At 37.4% G+C, this 21,019-nt stretch overlaps 1 non-coding gene across 1 annotated transcript; it reads left to right on the top strand.

The window, feature by feature from the left end:
* The first annotated feature begins 19,936 nt into the window (after positions 1-19,936).
* Positions 19,937-20,048, top strand: LOC147914393 (U6 spliceosomal RNA). Its single transcript, XR_015555494.1, has one exon. It is a non-coding gene; the product is annotated as a U6 spliceosomal RNA (small nuclear RNA).
* Positions 20,049-21,019: the final 971 nt, after the last annotated feature.

The raw sequence follows: 21,019 nt of genomic DNA, 5'->3' as shown, positions 1-21,019 counted from the left end.
AGAAACTCCTATCTTTATGACAGGAAGGAGTTTTAGAACTTGGAGCAAGGACCCCACTGAGTTTAGGCTCCCACCTTCCCTCAGAAATTGTGAGATAGTGGCACTACCCGCCTTGATATTTATATTTCAAAGACCTAGCTATCAGGTCCTTGAGAAAGATATTCCTAGGTCATAATACTAACAAAAGGCTATTTAGTTTCTAAAAAGATACATTTCAAAGAGAAAGAAAGAACTTAAATGTACAAGTTTCTACGGTAAATATTCTGATAAAAAGGGAGGAGAGGGAAATCTCTTCCCTTATTTTCAATGGGAGGAATTAAGCCTCATATTTTATATTCCTATTTGTCTGTTCACGAGCCAAGATTTCTCTTCTCATTCATGCAAAAGTGTTTCCTAAGCCTCTGGCCATTTGCCAGACTCTATGCTAGGCACTATGAATACAAATATTGGTGAAATGCAAAAATATCCAGTCCCAACATCCAGAAACCCACCTGTGAGGGAGTGAGATCACATGGGCTGCAATGTTACCTCAGGCCTCTTACAGGTTCTCAGAAGTCCTGCTAAGAGGAGTGAAATCTGAATAACGCTGGCCCAGACTTCAGACTGCACCAGGCACTGAAAGTTCTTGCTTGGTTCAGAAAAAAGCACCATGTGAATGTTCGGGCATGTAACAGTTATTCTCTGCTAATAACAAAAATAAGTAACATTAATTGCATGGTGTTCATGTCCCATAGCCTGCACTGTTGATTTTTACAACAGCCCTCTGAGGTAAGTATTATTTCTAAGCCCATTTTACAGACGAGTCTTGAAAGTTGGGTAACTTGCCCCTGAACACAGAGCCAGTAAATGGGAGACTGATGCGAACAGAGGTTCGTCTGATTTTAAAGTCCAACTCCACTGCAGTTACTACGTATGAGTTTAGGTCAGGAGAAGTCCAACCTCACCAGTGGCTGAGCCCTATATCTTATAGAATTGTGCACAGGCTCAGCGAAATAGACTGCCTTGAATAAGATTAATCCCCCTCATTTGCAATGCACTTAACAGTTTTCATGTCACTTTTTGTACATGTTTTCATTGGATCCTCACAACAATCTGGGGAAATGGATACGGCAGGTATTTAAAACCCAAGTTATGTATTAGAAACCTGAGATTCAGAAAGGTTAAGTAACTTGTCCAACATCAAACAGCTAGTGAGTGAAAAGCTGGGACTCCTCTCCAGATCTCCCATCTATGGTTCTCTGTGGCTTCAAATTGGAAAATCTCAAGCTGGAGACTGACCCTATATGTGGATTTCTAACCAAGCTATAGAGGTTCAAGGATTCACCTGGAGCCTACCATCTATCCCAAGAGCCGAGCTAGAATAAGTATGAGCTCTGTCAATTCTGGACTGCACTGAGCAATACTCACTTAAGCATGTCTTTATGCAGCTTGTAAATAAAATTCTGTTTGCTTGATAATTCCCTGTGGCTAAAGAGTAATGTTTAAGCTTTTCCAAACTTATTTTTACTGTGCTCCCTGGAGAATTTTGTACACTACTTACCCCAAATTGGGCCCTATTCTGCAGTTTTTATTCAGGTAAAACTCATGGAGTTTCCCCAGAGTGAGGAATGTGTAATCAATCCCATTGTTTGATTTCAATGGCTTATTACTGGGTGGGAGAATTGTTATAACAGAGGCAATTTAGAAAATCAGGTACAATTGACTCCAGTCCATTTGCATACTGCAGTCCCAACAGCAAAAAGTCATAGTGTTTCATTCTAGAGATAGTGTAGTCATTAAATGAGACTACCTGGGCAACTAACTAATTCTGGGAGAGAACAGAAGTACGTGTGTATTTGTGTGTATGTGTGTGTGCGCACACACACGCATGCTCATGCATGTGCCCACATGCATTTAAACAATGGTGCATTCAGAACTCTTGCCACTCAAGGAAGGAAAAATAATCTTCCATGTGGTTATCTCTAGTATTTCCAAAAAGATAGTCACAATCAGAGCCATCCCTTTACAGATTCTCATGTGGCAGATCTTGAATGTAACATTTGGATTTACTGTGGTTGTATGTTCTTCTGAAAAAGTTGGAAAGATGTTTCTCTCTGAGAGGTATGCGAATGATTGGAAAGCTCCATGGGCTGAGCGGAAGAAACTGGGTTCTAATCCAAACCTGGCCATTAACTTTCCTTACATCTTGGATTCTTACATCTAAGCTAATTCTTAGGCCTCTATTTCCTCATCTGTATGAGGAGTTTGGATCAGATATTTTCTGAGGCCTTTTCAAGTAGTTAAATTTGGTATTTCTAACCCCATCACATCCTTGGAAAAGGAAACCTTTGTCTGAAAACACTGATTTGATTACTGCCAAATTGTGTCATGTCCATGAACTATACCCAAAGAGCCAAATGAGAAATGAAGATCAAGGAAGAGGGAAGGAGTACAGCTGCCTCTCCCAGCACACAAATGCATCCCCGTGGGGAAGTGATAAGTACATGCACAAACACCACAGATGGTGGGTGATTAGCACCATCTTCTCACATTCAATAATGTGATAGATAATGCAGCCCACATTCCAATAATGTGAAGTGAATCTACTGGTCTAAGAAGTCTCTTACAGCGAGGTTTTCCTCATGCATTCAGTGGAGAAGGGAAAGGAAACCAGGCTGGAAGAGAAGACATTGACATTTGTTATGAACCGACTAGGTTTATAGACATTATCTAAATACCCTCACAGCAACACTGAGAAGTAATTAGTACAAGCTCCATTTGCAGAAACCTCAACTTGGAAAGGTAAGCAACTTAGCAAGTTAAAAAAAACAAAACAAAACAAAACAAATCAGGGGCCAGCCCCCTGGCATAGCGGTTAAAGTTCAGCACACTCGGCTCCGGTGGTCCGGGTTCACGGGCTTAGATCTCAGGTACAAACCACTCGTCAGCCACGCTGTGGCGGCGACCCACATACAAAATAGAGGAAGACTGGCACAGATGTTAGCTCAGGGAGAATCTTCCTCAAGCAAAAAAAAAAAGAGGAAGATTGGCAACAGATGTTAGCTCAGGGCCAGTCTTCCTCACCAAAAACAAAACAACAAAAAACAACCCAAAACCTGGTAAGGGTAAGGGGCAGAGCTGGGATGCAAACCTTGTCCTAATACCCAAGCTCTTCCCAGCCTAGCACACTGTATGGGCAGAAAATATCATATCCTTTAAATCATATCTATTTTTTCCCTCATACTCATTCTCCTCTCCTATTTGTACATATCTTTTCAGATCCTCATCCAGAAGTAGAGAACATTGCCTGGTCCTGGGGGTAGACGGCGGGTGGAGAGAGAAGGGGCATTCACTACATCCCCATTTCCCTCCCTTATAATCATTTTTACTTCGTGACTGCCCATTTCGTCAACTTCAGCTTACTAAAAACAAGGCCTCTCTGTTTTTGTAGAGTACTCTTTTTATTGTTGGGAATGAAATATCCTTAACTGTTCAAAGGCAGGCTGGTGCTGATGCCGGGAGCTGCGTCAGCAATGGAGACAGAGATGGCGCATCATGAAAAGCAATTGCAGTGTCGAGAAGCAGCAGCTATTTGCAATCCTCGTTTCAAAAAGACCACTTTCAGAATGTGGCATTGGGTGGAAATGGAAGCAGTCATCATTTTCAGGGGTTTTGTTGGGCTGTGGCAGCTGGGAACTCTCTTTTCTCATCTTCTACAACCCACAGACCCTCACACAAAACAGGAGGTAAAAATGCCATTGTCCTTAAAATAAAACTCGGCTGTGCGGCTACATATTGTAAGGAATTTTTTATGGAAAAGAAAGCTTTTTGTAGAAGAAAAGTGATCACAGTAGTTCAAGTAAAAATTAAGCAGACATGGAGAGTTGGTATTTTTTCTTAATAAATACAAGGGAATAAAAATCTTTAGATAGGACCAATAGTCACTGTTCTCTCTAGTAGAATGTTCTGTTTTCACTTTCCAATTCTACCCTCCTCTGGCTTTGCTCAAATGGCAGCTTCTCCAGGAAGCCTTCCCCCATCCCTTCTGTGAGAGTTTTTTTATCTTTCACTTAACTCCTAGTATGTTTTTATCTGAGTATTTCTTTTCTCAGGCATCTCCTTCCTATTTGTGCTCTGGTTACTTGTGCACATATTTTGTCATCTTTACTCAGTCTGTAAACTCCTTCAGGAAGGAATTCACACTTTTGTTGATTTATATATTCATCCAACAAGTGTGAATTGACAGTCTACTAGTGCCAAGAACCATCTAGGCATTAAGAACACAAATATTGATAAGGTGTATAATAACCAGTTCCTTTCCTCAAGGACCTTACTGCCAAGTATGGAAGCGAGACATGTAAACATGTATATAAATTGCAATCAAGGGCTTGCAGGATGCATATTGAATTCATTTTATAACCTTCTAAATATTTTAGTACCTTGTTAAATGAACGAATGAATGAACGTGAGCTCCACTCTTAAACAGCAGCAAAGGCCCTACAGAGAAAAAAAGGATAAAAACTGATGGAGAAATGAAAACCCAATGATGATGAATGGGTCCTAGGGAGCACGGTGATGCTCAGCAGTCCAGATCTAGTATTCCTCCTAGCCTTAGCCCTGATCTTTCTTTATCAGCTCTGTTTCCTCAATGCATGGAATATTTTAAGCAATAAGGGTAATCCTAGGGAGGCAGCCAGGTAGAGTACAAAAAACATAACTTTGGAGTCAGAAGAAATAGTATGTACAAAAAAAATAATATTAGGCAGTCTGTGATAAGTGTTGATTGAAGATGCATATATTAAATGCTACAGAAAATGATAAATCTGACTCTACTCAGAAGAAACTTTATGGGAGAGGCGTACTTACCAGAGAATGAGAAAGGGGCAAACACATCTGGAGAAAAGCCCAAGCATGGGCCATGTGATCCAAAGACGGAAAGACCATGGAACATCTGGTGTTTCTTAGATTTTATGGTTGAGGATTGTATTCCTGCCAGCTAATATTTTGATGCTAAAAAATAAAATGTCATATACATTCTTTTATACGTTTCTTAAAACATTTTCACCTGTTGGCTGGTTCCTCTCCCTTGATAGTTTTTAATTCCTTAAGCTTCATGATCCCACACTGTCTTTGTTGTCTTCCCATTTCCATAACTGATCAATTTATCTTTGTAGAACACCCTCCTCCAACCTCCAAATGTCAGTATTCTCCGTGGTTCAGTTCTTGGCTTTACACTTGAACTGTCAAAAAAGTCATCACCTGAAATCATCAAGTCATCCTTGAATCCAACATTCAATTCTACCAAGATGGGTATCTAATCTCTATCATCAATTTGACTATTTCCTCCCTGAATTCCACTTCCATTTTACCAAAGTCTTAAGTACATTTATTCATTGATTTATACCATTTATCAGACTTAGCGACCGTACCTGTTCCTTATATTCTTCATTCCATCGAGAGATCAATCATCATCAGAACTCCACCGCTACAATACGTGTCAGGGCTTAAAAACTTCCCTGAAAAGAGGCTCCCCCATCAAATTCCTCACTTCCACCAACTGCATCATCATTCTCCCTGTCTCCTCAGTTGACAATATCAGGCATATTTGATCCCTTCCTCTTTCAATTTCTATGTCTAGTTACTGGAGTTGATTGTTCTGAAAGTCTTTTTTTATAATGTCTCTGGCACTAGGAACAATCTAAAAAAATATTTTGTTGAGCAAAAGTAACCGACACAAAAAATTATTTATTGTCATGCCATCTCTCCCCCATTGCATTCGGCCCTTGTCACCTCATGGGTAGGTTTTTGACTAGGTTATCATTCTCTATATTTCTAGTCTCTAGCTCTCCTAACCAGTCAGCACTTTTTAGCCTGATTAGTTATCTTAAAAACATGTGTTTAACAAACCCAGCCTCCTTACAATTACTCAATAACTTGACACTATCCAAAAAAACATAATGCGAGTCACAAATGTGAGCTATATGTGTAATTTAAATTTTATCGTAGCCAAGTTATAAAATGTAAAAAGAAACAAATGAAATTAATTTTAATAGTAGTATTATATTTAACCCAATATATCCCAAATATTATCATTTCAAAATGTAATAATTAATATTAATTTCACTTGTTTTACATTGGGTCTTTGAAATCACACATCTCAATTCAGAGTAGCCACCATGGGAGTGCTGAAAAACCATATGTGGCTAGTGTCTACCATATTGGACAACACAGCTCTACAATGTGCCTTGTACCTCCCACCTCTGTTCTTTGTTCATGCGCTTACCTTTATAACTTGCCTTCTTTCAACATAATTAGATCCTGATAATATCTCAAAGCTCTCCCAGCTAAAGTTCTAAATTTTCTGTGTAGCTTTCCCTAACCACCACAAGACGATGATCTCATCTCATGAGAATTATTAGCTATACCACTCAGCTGGCATGTCCTATGTGCTACTTTCTGTAATTAATGCATGAGAACTGCACCGTGGACAGATTGTCAGTATCTTAAGGGCAGATACTTCTCTCTGTCTCTCATATCACTTAGCAGAATGCTGTCATAGAGAAGACACAGTAAATATTTGTTCATGGAGTGATGATAGTATGGAATTATTATAATATAGGTATATAAGTAGACTTTATTAATCAATAGCCTTATATTATTTACCAGTCAGCTGCGATTCCACCCTATATTATCACTAATTTCATTGTAAGGTTAACTTTATAGGTTTCAGTAAAGATTTATTTTCCAAAATGTAATACTTATTCTCGTTTTAGGATAAATGAAATATCAGAAATAGAAGGATAACCTGCACTAAATGGAAAGTCAAATGAAACTAGCATAATTTTAGTTCTGTGATTTATTTCTATATGGAGTGATGAGAATATTGATATCTGAAAAATAGTGAGAATAATAGTATTACGGAAGACATAATTTAGTGAGCTCCAACAAGTATTGTCTGATTATCTTATCAGTATGGAGGAATTCTCAGAAACAAATTTAGAAGATCTAATAAAAGAATGTGTTGGAAAAAGTGATGTGATAAAGGATCGCCAACATCAATTCGTGATAGGGAGGTTTTGTGCAATTACTCCATGGATGTGTTTAAAGGCAAATGTGCTATCAGGGAATGTATTGTATATATGGGTTATATGTTTACATACACAAAGCTTGATGAAATTTCACACAAAAAATTACCAATTAAAGTAACGAGTCCTGGTGTAGAGGGTAAAGAAGCTGAATGTGGCTAATATTTACTTCCTCACAGGGATTTGTTTATGTTACTATCATTTTATATAAGATAGAAATTGTCAGTAGGCCAAATGGTGGTCAGTTTGAAGGGCATGACTCGTTATAAAAACCCAGGGTAAGTTTGACAAAGCAGATCTTACATTAAATTGTAAAATAAGTAAAATCTGTACCTATAGACACTTGAACTCCACATCACCAAAGGCCCTATTCTCCCTTCAGGCCTTTTCATTCCCTGTTACAACCCACAGCACCTCCATGATATATAATAGGACTTTTCAGATGTATTCTGATTTTATTAAGAGGTTTGGACTGGCAATAGGGAAATTAATTTGGATGAAAGCCCCATATCAACTCTTAAAATTATATTATAATCTTTCTGTTAATAAGTCCAAAACTTATAATATTTACAAGCATAATTTAGAAAAATTTGTTTCTTAAGCTCAATCAATATTTTTTAAATTCCTAGATGACTGCAAACAAAATGAGAGTATTTGTATAGTGTGCATATGTATTTGTAAGGATTTGTTTTCTATGTAACAAATCCATTGTTAAATGGATAAAACCTAACTTGCAAATGCATGAGTTGTATATATATTTATTCTTCTTATAATTAAGGTTATTGTTAATTTAAATGCAACAAAGAGTGCCATGGTGGGGAACAAATTCTATCCTGGTTGACAGTTACATTTGGTGAATCGAACTGGCAAAGTGGAGGGTGTGGGCAGTAAATGGGCTGGACAAGATGCATGATATGTGCTGGAGGCTGTGCAGGAAAACTGAGGTACAACCTGAAGAAGTGATGGGAAGAACACCTAACACAGCAGATGTCAGAGCCAGAGAAAGAGAGTGGAGTATCCAGTCAGGAGGAAAAGTCATAACTGGGAAAAAGAAATAGATGTTCAAGCAGATGAGTCTCAAACAAGCAAAAGGAGTAGTTAAGGAGACAAGATTCTTGAAGGGGAGATTCCTTCCTAGAATGTCAATTGAAGTTTGCTTTTTTTTGGCTGGTAGAGCTAAAATATGTGAGTAGGAGAGCCTGGCTTAAAGAAAAGGGATTTGGGGCACAAGGTAGGTAGAGAATTAGAAAGCTATTTATAGCTTTTGTTAAAGTAAAGCAGTTTGAATTTAGGAAATCTAATTCCTATATAAATCTGTTGAGTCTTTTAAATGTTTCTTCAGCACTAAAATCAACAGACAAAACTGGCAAATGCCTTAAAAAAAAGAAATAGAGGGGCCAGCCCTGTGGTGTAGTGGTTGAGTTTGGAGCGTTTTGTTTCAGTGGCCTGGGTTCGCAGGTTTGCATCCTGGGTGAGGACCTACACCACTTGTCAGCCATGCTGTGGCAGTGACCCACATACAAAATAGAGGAAGATTGACATAGATGTTACCTCAGGGTAAGTCTTCCTCAGCAAAAAAAAAAAAAGAAAGGAAGAAAGAGAAACAACAAAAAAAGTCAAGACCAGTAATCAACTTTGGGCTTAAGAGGTGAAAAACTATCACCACTACAGACAATAACAAAACATAGAGAAAATAAAACTGAACAGAGTCTGAACAGGAACCAGACTCAATGACTGGTTTGCTATGTAACATTTAGGCAAAAAAAAAAAAAAAAAAAAAAAGACAGTTTCCTAAACTGTCGAATCAGTAAACAGCTTGATCTTCATTGTCTTCATCATCATCATCATGATAGCTCCCTGTTACCTTACCATGGTCAACTCTTTACCATGACTACAAAGCCTTACGTAGTCTATGATCTGGCCTACACCTCCACTCCCATCCCCTCATACCAGGCTCTTCTTGGCTCACTGGGCTCCACCCACACTGGGCACATTTGTCTTCTTCAAATACTAAAGATGGTACTGTAGGTTGGTTCTTGTCTTAACCTTAGCTGCACCAGTAAGTCCTTCCTCTTAGGGTAATATGTCAAGAAAAATTTAGTTCCACCAATTTACTTTTTGGGGGTAATAAAGGAGAAACAAGTTCATACCGTTTCAAGGGAAAGAGAAAGTAAAACATAACCAACAAAATAGTGAATAAAGATATATTGAAATAATCTAAAATTGCAAGAGACTAAACAGCAATAAACTAAATACAATATTGATTCAAATTTGAATGAAATTGGTGTAATAACAAATGAAGCATAAAACTGAACTTACCTAAATTTGTTCATCTACTTATAGCTACTTTTGCGTCTCAGTAAACTAAGAAAGCTGTTTAACTATCTCTTGAGTTTTAAGATGAATCTTTGCATATGTTAATCTTGGAAATGTTAAAGTCATCATTGCTCTTTTCAATCAAAGCTTCATTTTTATAGTTAATATCCTTAATATATAAGAAGTTCTTACAAGTGATTATACCAAAGTTCTGTGCTCTAATAAGACCACTATGCATAAGTATATCAAAAACTAACAAGTACAAATAAAAAACATGAAAAGTTTTTCAACTCAACTGGTAACCAAAGAAACATATATTAAAACAATAAAGATGGAATTTTGTTTATCAAGTTGGCAAAAAATGTAAAAATTGAAAAATGACAATATCTACTATTAGCAGCACTATGAGGAAGGAGGCACTCTCACATCTTGCTGGTAGGAGTGTTGAATGTTGTAACCTTTCTGGAGCACAATTTGGCAATAGGTATTATAATTTTTGTAATTTGATATGCAGGCTTGACTGAGTCCAGGAATTCATCTTAAGGAAATAATCATGATTTATGCAAATATATAGCCTTAAGAATGTTTATCACAGGGCTGCTTATATATAAGCAGCCTTATATATAAGCCTGTATGTAAGCTCTTGTATATTATATAAGAAAAATAAATTGACAACTGCTTTTTTGTTGAGTCTAACAAATATGTTTCACTCATAAAATTAAGATTTAAAATAACTATGCAGGGGGTGGCCCCATGGCTTAGTGGTTAAGTGCGCGTGCTGCGCTACTGGCGGCCCAGGTTCGGATCCTGGGCTCGCACCGACGCACCGCTTCTCCGGCCATGCTGAGGCCGCGTCCCACATACAGCAACTAGAAGGATGTGCAGCTATGACATACAACTATCTACTGGGGCTTTGGGGAAAAAAAAAACAAGGAGGAGGATTGGCGATAGATGTTAGCTCAGAGCTGATCTTCCTCAGCAGAAAGAGGAGGATTAGCATGGATGCGAGCTCAGGGCTGATCTCCCTCGCGAAAAAAAAAAAAACTATGCAGATGGGGCCAGCCCAGTGGCACAAGCGGTTAAGTGCGCACGCTCCACTGTGGGGGCCTGGAGTTCGCCGGTTCGGATCCTGGGCGCACACAGATGCACCGCTTGGCAAGCCATGCTCTGGCAGCGTCCCATATAAAGTGGAGGAAGATGGGCACGGATGTTAGCCCAGGGCCAGTCTTCCTCAGCAAAAAAACAAGAGGATTGGCAGATGTTAGCACAGGGCTGATCTTCCTCACAAAAAATAAATAAATAAATAAATAAATAAATAAATAAATAAATAAATAAATAAATAAATAATTAAATAAATAAATAAATAAATAAATAAATGAATAAAATAAAATAACTATGCAGGGGCTGGCCTGGTGTTGTAGCGGTTAAGTTTGTGCTTTCCGCTTTGGTGGCCCCGGGTTCGCAGGTTCCCATCCTGGACACAGACCTACGCACCACTTGTCAAGCCATGCTGTGGTGGCGTCCCATATAAAGTGGAGGAAGATGGGCACGGATGTCAGCCCAGGGCCAATCTTCCTCAGCAAAAAGAGGAGGATTGGCAACAGATGTTAGCTCAGGGTTAATCTTCCTCACAAAAATAAATAAATAAATAAAATAACTATGCAGTACCTAAAAATGATGTAGAAAAACAACTTATATCAATTTAAAGTAAGTAAAAAATAGGAGCAACATGATGCCATCACTGAACTTATAAAATATATATTAGCGCATGGAAAAGAGACCATGTGGCTATATACCAAAAAGTCAGTAGCAGTTACCTCTTGGTGATAGGATTATGAATGACTTTTGTTTTCTTTTCTTTTCCCTTCAATGTAGTTTATAAACTTTCAACAGTGAATATTGAGTTATTTTTGTAAAAAGGAAAACATATATTATTTTTATACAAAGAAAAATAAAAACTAAAAAGTTATAAAATTATGATTAATCTTGATCAAAGGTGAGATAATAAAAAAATGAACAATATTACAGGGAGTAGAGAAAAGAAGGAACAAAAGTAAAATAGAATAGCAACTAAGTGTAACAAGAGGAATGGGAGAGATGGAAGAACCGTATTTCAGAACTGTGATTCAGTCCAAGCACTGCACCGTGAGCAGGTACTAGACCTCTCGTTTTTATTGTGTATGTCAAAAATTCAGTCAGTAAAGTGTATGAAGTCAAAAAAAAAAAAAAAAAAGTGTCTTTCTTTCTTTTATTTTCTTTCACCAATATCTGAGGATTTGATGTTATTTCTTTCTAGGCCTCATTAATGACTTGGGAAATCCTAAATGAAATTAAATCCAGTACACAAATTCACTGAATATTTCTTTTGGGTAATATTAGGTACCTCTGTCGGCTATGGTGTCTCATTATTATTGTTGTAGTGCAATCTAGATTACTTTTCACTGTACAAGGTGTTTTTGTGTACTCTATCCCATTTATGCTCACCGAAACCCTTGGAAGTTGTTTGTATCCTTTTCATTTTACAGATGAAGAAACAAAACTTTAGCCAGGGTACATGACTCCCCAGCATCCCGGCGATGTTCAAAGCAAACGGAAACGAACAAAGCCAAGTCTACCATGGATCATTGTCAAACCAGCCATGAAATTCCTATGTTTCATTTTCCTTTTATAAGCATGAACTATGATTCCAAAGTCGTTCACCCTGTTTGTTTAATTGATCTCCGTGAGTGAGTAAGAGCTGCTGATTGCAGAGCGTCACAGCGCAGAATTTCCGTCTTCCTTCAGCAAGTGTTCTCATAGTTCTTCCCACATTCTATGCACATCTTACAATGAAGGAATGTTCAAGTTCTGCAAATTGTTCTGACTCCTTGAGAATTTTAGAAAAGCTCTATTCTTCCCTTCTAATTGATTTTAATAGTATGTATGGAACAAAAGATGTATCAAGAGTATTTAAGAGGTGTACTTCAGGTGAGGTGGTTATAAACACCTATTAAATAAATAATTAGACATCCAAGAGCCTTTGAGGATAATTTCAAGATTAAACTGGAGTCAGATTAGGGTTAATTCACTAAAATGTTATATTTTTGTTTCCTATCTATATTGTGGACTTTTAAACTTAAAATTAGAAAGTAGCCTCTAAGGAGCATAAGAAATAATTAAAATTAGCTTCCATCTCATAGAACTCCTCTTCACTCTCATTCCGGTTATTTGAGGGAGGGAGGAGAGATGTAAACATCCAAGTAGATAAGCCATCTAGCATCCTGACTCTGGGTTCCTTTCTCCATTCCCATTCCATGACATTTGCCCCCATTCCATAGCAGCCACCCACTCTTATCCACATGCTGGCAATTCTCAAAATTATTTGTGTAACTCAAACTTTTCCTCTGAGTTGTAGAAACCTTTACCCAACTTAACATTTCCATTTGGTTGGCTCACAGGCATTTCACAAATTATATGTCCAAAATGGAATTCTTCTATTCCCTTGAAATTTTAATACACTTCCAATCTTCACTATCTTGGGAAACGGCACCATGCATCTGGTTGCTCAAGCCAGAAACCTGGCCGTCATCCTTGGTTCCTTACTCTGTCCTACCTTGACATCCAGTGTCTAAGCAAGCTTTTTCTCTGTACCCACTAACTCTATCATAAATCAATCCAGCATCCTATACCTCCACTGCCAAGTAGTCCAAGCCTCGTTACGGAATTTAATCTCAATTTCCAACCACCCTCTCTCCAACCTTGTCATCACACAGCAGCCAGATGATCTTTAAAAACAAAAATTGCAACAATAACAACCTCCATTAATTTTTAAATGGGTCAACCATACATTCATGCCCTACATTTAACACATATTTCACATGCTTCCACTTCTTTTTTTAGAGCTTTATTAAGGTATAGTTGACATATAATATACTGTGCACGGTAAAGCATACAATTTGATGAGTTTTGACATACGTATATATCTGTAAAGCCATCACTACAATCAAGATAAGAAATACATCCATCAACTCTAAAAGTTTATTTGTGGCCTTCTTAATACCTCCGTCTTCCCTTCTCCATCCATGTCTACAGATAACCACTGATCTGCTTTATGTCACTCAAAATCAGTTGGCACTTTCTAGAAATTTATAGAAATGGATTAATACTTCCACTTGCTTAAGCTACTCCAGAGAGTCAAAATTGATTTCTCTGGTTCCACTCTTACATAAAGAAAAAAACCAAGGTGAGAGAGTTTATTGAAAATCGTTAGGAAAATGCCAGCATGGTTGTTCAGGTTTTAGAATGGCTTATGAAACTTCTGAAACACTACAACATTTTCATGGACTTGCATCTTTTTCAACTCTAATAAGGAAGTTATATTAATAATAAACTTTCATGTTCTTCCATTAAAATTGTTAATAAGCCTTTTGTTACACCTAATTTTAAAATCTAAATTTTTCTTTCTCTTTTTAACGTTATCATCATGGTTTGGGAGATTCTGTCTTTCTAGAGACTCTGTAATATTCGTTAAAGCAACTGAGTGGGTTTGTGTGTTTTACCAAAGAACTAAGTCAGAACAATGCAAGGAATCTCTTACAATGCAAGGAATATTCCACTGTGTAAGAATTTTTTATAGACTTGCCTACAGAAATTTGTTTTTTAATTCAATAATATTTGATGATTATATACGTTATTTATTTCAGATTACATACAGTTTTGATTATGAAGTATATTGAATTAGTGTTCTAAAACTATCATTTCTCATCCTAGAATAATCATCGCACGCTTTACTTCTTGTTGCTTTAAAAGGAACGTTTCAAATTGGTCTTTACAACAACGATTACGAAGGGAAATGCCAAAACACAACTAATTTCACTTCTTTTTTGGAATTTGACATTTTCCACTAGCTAAGTAATATAAACATGCATCACTTAAATGAGCAGTATTTTAATAGCGTCATTTTCACAACATTTTAATTGTTGTCACATTTCTTCTTTGTTTAGGGAGACGTCTGGTGAACACCCGTGGGATCTAAAGAACAAGTAAGATTTAAAGCATGCTGGGTTTTTTTTTGAATCTGTCTTTCAGACTTTCTTTGTTTTATTACTTAATAGTATTTCTTTACTACCATAGGTTGTAGTTTCTTAGAAAAGTGTTAGCAATTTTATTATAGAGCATGAGGAATAAAAGTGAACTTTCAACCACTTTCAGATTATTCAGAGACTTTAAAAACCTACATGAATTTTCTGTATATAGTAAGCAGACATAAAGACATTACAGACGGAGTGAAATTTCAAGCCCAAAGTAATGCCCATGTTTTTATGGTCAAAAGTGAATACGAATCCATACAGTGAATTTATATAAGATAGTTTCTTTACAAATTATATACTGCTATAGTTGTCTTATTCTTACCTCTTGCCTGTCAGTAGAATAGGTCAGTGAGTGGTTGATTTAATTCCCCAAACCTACTTCGTGTAGAACCATGAGTCAGCACCAGAGTTTGGACAGTGTGAGATCCACCCCCAACATTTGAATGAGATGTGTTGAGATAATAAGGGGAGAGCCTTCAGTGAATAGAGTAGGAAAGAGAACAGGTGGAATAATGGTCAAAGGAAAGCAAATGAGTAAGGGAAGAATTCCAAATAGTAAGAGGAAGAAAGCAGATCACTCATAAGAATAAAGAGAGTAAACAGATAGGTTACATACACTTCATTGTCAACATCTGGAGGAAAGGCAACAGAGGTAGAACACATTGAGAATAGAGAGTAGAGGGGGCCGGCCCAGTGGCACAAGCAGTTAAGTGCTCGCATTCCGCTGCGGCGGCCCAGGGTTCACAGGTTCGGATCCTGGCACGCACCAATGCATCGCTTGTCAAGCCATGCTGTGGTGGTGTCCCACATAAAGTAGAGGAAGATGGGCACGGGCAAAAAGAGGAGAATTGGTATCGGATGCTAGCTCAGGGCTGATCTTCCTCACAAAAAAAGAATAGAGAGTAGACATTGGAAACTAAAGAGAGGTAGAGACAGGATATGTAATAGGTTGCACTTGAGAGAAAGGGAGAAAGAAAAGAGTAAAAAAAGATAGCAAGTTCCATTTTTAATTTTTGCTACTTATTTGACAATTTAGTTAGTTGAAACTAGAACTTGAATGGTTTTAAAAATAGAAGCATTGAATATTTTAATCTATTTCATTGAAGACAAAAAAATTCTGGTCATTGTATAATTATTTGATGTTTCTGGGAAACTTGCTTTATGCTCAATTTAAGTCATACTTAAATGAAGAAAATGTTTCTTGATTTGTTTCAAGTTTTCTTAGGAATATTCTAAATCTGCTCTACTCTTGAAATCACTTGACTTCTAAAAAAAGAGAAAATCATTCATTTAGAGAGGTGAAATAAGTCATTAAAATGTATTTCTAATCTACAGAAAGCATATGTTAAAGAATTCAATTTTACAGCCAGAACAGTTCAAATTACTCCTGTATTCGGGGACACAAAGCCCTAGATTTACTCTGTAGTTACCCTGTAATTGCTCCTTGCAGGGAAAGGAAAGGTTAACAGTGGTGCTGATCTCAATTGTAATGTACAGATTTACCAAAGAACCTTGTAGAATTAACAACTTTTCTATCCCAAAGCATAAATCATAAAGATTCAGCAAAGTAACCTCCCTTTTATTGGCATAAAGATACAAATGAGTAAAAATTTATTTTTAGCAGCACTTGGGGAGGTATGGCTTTAGGTTTATGGTTGTTGCTGTTGTTCATTGGTGTTTTGGTGGCCATTAAGTGTTAATCATTTATCATCACAATAATACGTCTCTTTCTTCCCAACAGTTGAACTATCTTGGGGAAAAGATTTTGGTTATGGTCCATTATGTATAAAGTTCCCACTAATAGTCCATCATCCATTATTTTTCATAACTACAGAGCAGAGTTCAATGGTGGCAGACTAGAAAGTGCCCATTGACTCTGACTCCAAAATACTGGGTGAAATCCCAAGGCCACCATTAACATCCACTTAATCTCCCTAGGCCTCAATGTTTTCACGTTCAAAATGAGGATAATGTTCCCTACTCACAAGATTGCTATGGAATTTGAACAAGTTAATCAATCCGAAAGTATTTGGAACTTGGTCAACAGTGGATGACATAACTGGGGAGACTTGGGTTTTAGCTCCCTAGAGGCTCCTGTCTGAAATCCCATGAGCCACACAAATGGCAAGGATTGTTGCAGGTGTTTGTACTTGTGATTCAACTTTACCATTAAAAAAAGTTATTTGGGGGGTAAATCAACCCATCATTTAAAAGACTTTAGTCTTCATTTTCATGGCTATATATCTGAAGTGGAGGAAAAACCCTTCAGCATCATAAAAATCTCCACCTGCTGTCTGGTGCCTTACACTCCTCTAATGGACTAAAACTAGGACCCTCTCTCCTATTTTAGTAGCACTAGGCTATGTGATTTTACATATGTTTCCTGATCTAATCCTCAAGTCAATCATGTCAAGAATATCTGATTATCCCCATTTCTAGATGATTATCAGAAAAGCTGAGTAACATGACTGAGGTCACCTAGCCAGAAAAAGGAAGGAGGTGTAATGGGGACCCAGAACTCTTTCCACAGTTGATATACATTACAAAACCCTGCTACCTTTGTGAGTGAAATATAATATTTTCATTACAAATATTTATAGAAGTATTATCATAGTGATTTTATCCACACTGGTGTAGAGAAAATGTCTAATGGAAAAAAGGAGGGAGAGCAAAAGTGATTGCTAGTTTCCAAGGAGGGTGAGGATGGCTGAGAGTGTAAGTAGGAAGACAGTCTCACTAACTCAGTGTTGTGCCTTAGACAAGCTCTGTGGGAAGTCATTAATAAACAATGAAAAAATATCCTACAACTCATTTTTACTTGGCCACTTGACAGCAGAGTCTACTTCAAGAACTCCTGCATGTGCCTTTAAGATCCGATTCATCTGCATTCCTATGATAGTTTAGCAGAGAGAAGTCCCAGGTCCCATATTTCTTTCTACTTATTGGCATTCCTCTCCCCCTTAACAAAAACCCAAAGATCCTCTTTTCTGTGTGCCTCTGCTTTTATGCTGATAGTGTGAAATCTGTGTTGGTCTGTGTTCATCTGAGTTGGTCTAAGTATACTTGCTGAAGTCAGGGAAGAGGATAATTACTATATCCAAATGCACACTGAACAGTCCCTTTGAGACACTGGCATCTTGAACTTCTTTAAGAAAAAAAAAGCTGTTAGAAAAAATAAAAATGAGGCTCCTTCACGATTGGTTAATTGTTTAATTTAAAAAATAATTGTGTTTCTAATTAACTTCATTAAAATAAACCTGTTTTATTCTTTTTTTAGTCAAATTATGCTAAAAAGACTGTTGAACAAAATCAACAAATAATTCTCTTTTTGTTCCTTCACACACACTCACATGCACGGACATACACACACATACACACACATGTACACACAGACCATGAAGAGATCTTTCCCCCTTTTGATGGAATAGTCTATATTACATATTTTTTTGAATATGTAACGTTGAAAAAGTGATTTTGGAGAAAAGTTGAAATGATTGAGCCTCAAATGTGTTATGACATCTGTAAACCTTGAATAATCTTCGCCTATCTAAATACAGTGTTTTAAGTAGTCATCATCTTGCTTCATAAATGAGAGGCTGACTGTGTTTAGAAATACACTTTTGTTGTGCTGATATCCCAATACAGATTTCTCTTTCCTCAGATTGTCTCCAGTGTAAACACACTGCTTGATAAACATGACAGTAAAGTTAACTTGATTGCTAGGCAGCGGTATTGTTATTACCATAGATAAACACACTTATTTCCTCTTTGGAGTGTTCCTGGTAAGGAATTTCTGGACAGATATAATGCTTTCTTTTGGATTGATTGTGATCTTATCCATTCTAAGTTATCGCATAGGTATCCTTTATACTTTTGCAAGACTGGATTTAATGCATAGAAAAGTTCAGAGGAGAAAGGAGCTATTAGATGGTGTTTTTCAGGGTATGATTAGAAACAGGGATGTTATTATTGAGAAACATTTGGAGTCTCGTACAAAAGTAGGAATCTAAATTGTACAACATAAGCACGTTTCCATCTAGACTGTGAGATTAAGCGTTATCTTGGGATCCTGAGGGAGTTTTATTTACAATATCAACTTTGCTCATGAAACTCAAATAAACGCTTCCAGAAAGAAATGAGGTAATAGCAATGGACCAAGCAGTTGTTTATTTTGCATGGCTACCTCTTTATTTCCAAAGAGAGTTATTGTTCTCCTGCAAGTCTTACATAGAGCTTACAATTTACTTGCTATAGAAAAATGTTCATTATCTGCAACAACTACTGGTTATGAGGATCAGAAGGCATCAAGAGGGCAAACATGCAGAAGCCAAGACGAGCTCAAGAGTGAGTGAACTCTCAGAGTGCAGTCTCCTAGGGAGGCTGGTTAAACTACCAGATGCCCCTAATAAGGACTCACCTTACCTAGGAACCATGGCTTGTGCATTGATACTTCCAGACCACTGCAGTGCCTAGACTGCCCTTTTGTGAAGGAAAGGAAGCGCTGAATTAGTGGGACCCCAGTAATGAAACTAACAATGACAATGGCACCCTCACTATCACTCTGAAAAAGCACAGTGGACACCTCCCAGTGTCTGTTACTCTCAGGTAGTCCCTGAATTCTGATGTCACTTTGGGTGTCTGGCTCAGGGCAGAGTTGGTCCTGTCTGTAGTGCCCATACATTTGTAACCATGCAATAGTACTAACACTTGGATTTTCTATACTCTCTTAGAGCCATGTATTTACATCTGGAAAAAAAAATCAGTATCCCAAAGAGCTATTTCAGAATAGTGAATCAACTGGCCTTCAATGCAGCAGGGAAAGGAAGAGAAGAAGCCTTGTTGCTTGTACCCTTTCGGGCGGGAAAAAAGTCATTATTCATTAATAATGGACTGTTACCAAACATAGAATTGAGCTAGGATCTTTCCACATCTGAAGACTTAATATTAGTTCTGTCTTGTGAGTGATTGCTTCTTTGCTATCATCAATGATCAATGGTAGAACACAACAATGATGGTGCAGCACTATGGGGTACTCCTACGGCACATTTATTTTGTCCATCACCTTGAGAGTGGTTTCCAAGATTAATTCTAGTGTCAGTGGCCCCATATATTAATTATTGCTGCAGATGCTCTTTATGATACATCAGAGTTTAGCCACTCTTTTGTTACTTTGATGTGAAGTCTCTAAAGGCTCAGAAATTAAAAACAAACAAACATAAGAACTGGCAAGAGTTTTCAAATACCATTGCATTAAGTTTTTTTTTTTTTAATTAATATCTGCACTATCTCCCTCCCTCTCTTTAACTCCCTTTCTTTCTGCTCCTGTCGGTATGACTTGTTGTTTTTATCCGTTTCATTCAAGAAATTCAGACACTCAATAAATTTTGCTGAAAATTTCATCTGACAATGACCCACTCTCTAATATAGATTTGATATAGATGTTTGACAATACGGGCTAGTAGATAGAGAATGCAAAGGCAAGTCACAGTGCTCGCTTCACCAGCACTTACACTGAAATTGAAACCATACAGAGAAAGACTGCATGGCCCCTGAGCAAAGGCAAGTCACAGACTTTTTTCTTTAGCATTGCTGAATTTGTGAAATTTTGTGAAGTTTTACTGTTCTACCTGATGTTATAGGACATAACGGCAAGGATATACACCCTCATGTGGCAGATAATGGTGATTCCTTATCCTAGAGAGCAGAATGGCAAAAATACATACATATGGCATCAAACTGTAATTGATGGGGCTTGATAAAAATTTTAATATTATTGTGTAAATCTGCTTTGTTCTCATATCCCCTTAAAGTAGAACAACCATTTGACATTGTAAATAGTTTCCCCATATCTGTGTGTAAAAAGAAAACATCTTACCTGTTTGATTTTTTTAGCCACATATCTTAGAAATTATGTTGGAAATCATATTAGAAATCACCTACCATAACTTCCTTGAGTGCATGGATTTATCTCTTTTGTAGTCTCCTCAAATACTATGAATAATGTTTGGCTCATGGTACTCACTCAGTATGCATTAGGCAAGTATATTGGTTTTCTATGCCAGGTAACAAATTACTACAAACTGAGAGGCTTAAAACAACACATATTTATTATCTCACAGTCTCTATGGATAGGTAGACACATGGCTTAGCTGGGTCCTCTGCAAGGATGCAATCAATATGTCAGCCAGGGCTTAGTTCTCATCTGGAGGCTCAACTGGTGATGGATTCACTTCCAAGTTCACTCAGGTTGTTGGCAGAATTCATTTCCTAGTGATTATTAGGAGTAGGGGCTCCAACTTCTTGTTGCTGGTTGGTTGGAGGCTTCTATCAGCAAGTAGAGGCTGCCTGAAGTTTGTTGCCTCATGGCCCCCTCCATGAGCCCTCTCACAACATGGCACCTTGCTTCTTTAAAGCCAGCAAGGGAGGAGAGCCTCTAATACAAGTCTGATAGCAAGATAGAGTCTTCTATAATATAACCTAATCAAGGGGGTGAAATCCTATCACCTTTGCCAAATTTGATTGATTAGAAGCATGTCACATGTCCTGTCCACACTCAAGGGGACAGAATTA

The sequence above is a fragment of the Ceratotherium simum genome, chromosome 20 (genome assembly GCF_057802395.1).
Source record: "Ceratotherium simum simum isolate JZ-2026a chromosome 20, ASM5780239v1, whole genome shotgun sequence".
NCBI lineage: Eukaryota > Metazoa > Chordata > Mammalia > Perissodactyla > Rhinocerotidae > Ceratotherium > Ceratotherium simum.
This window is presented reverse-complemented; position numbering and strand designations above follow the sequence as displayed.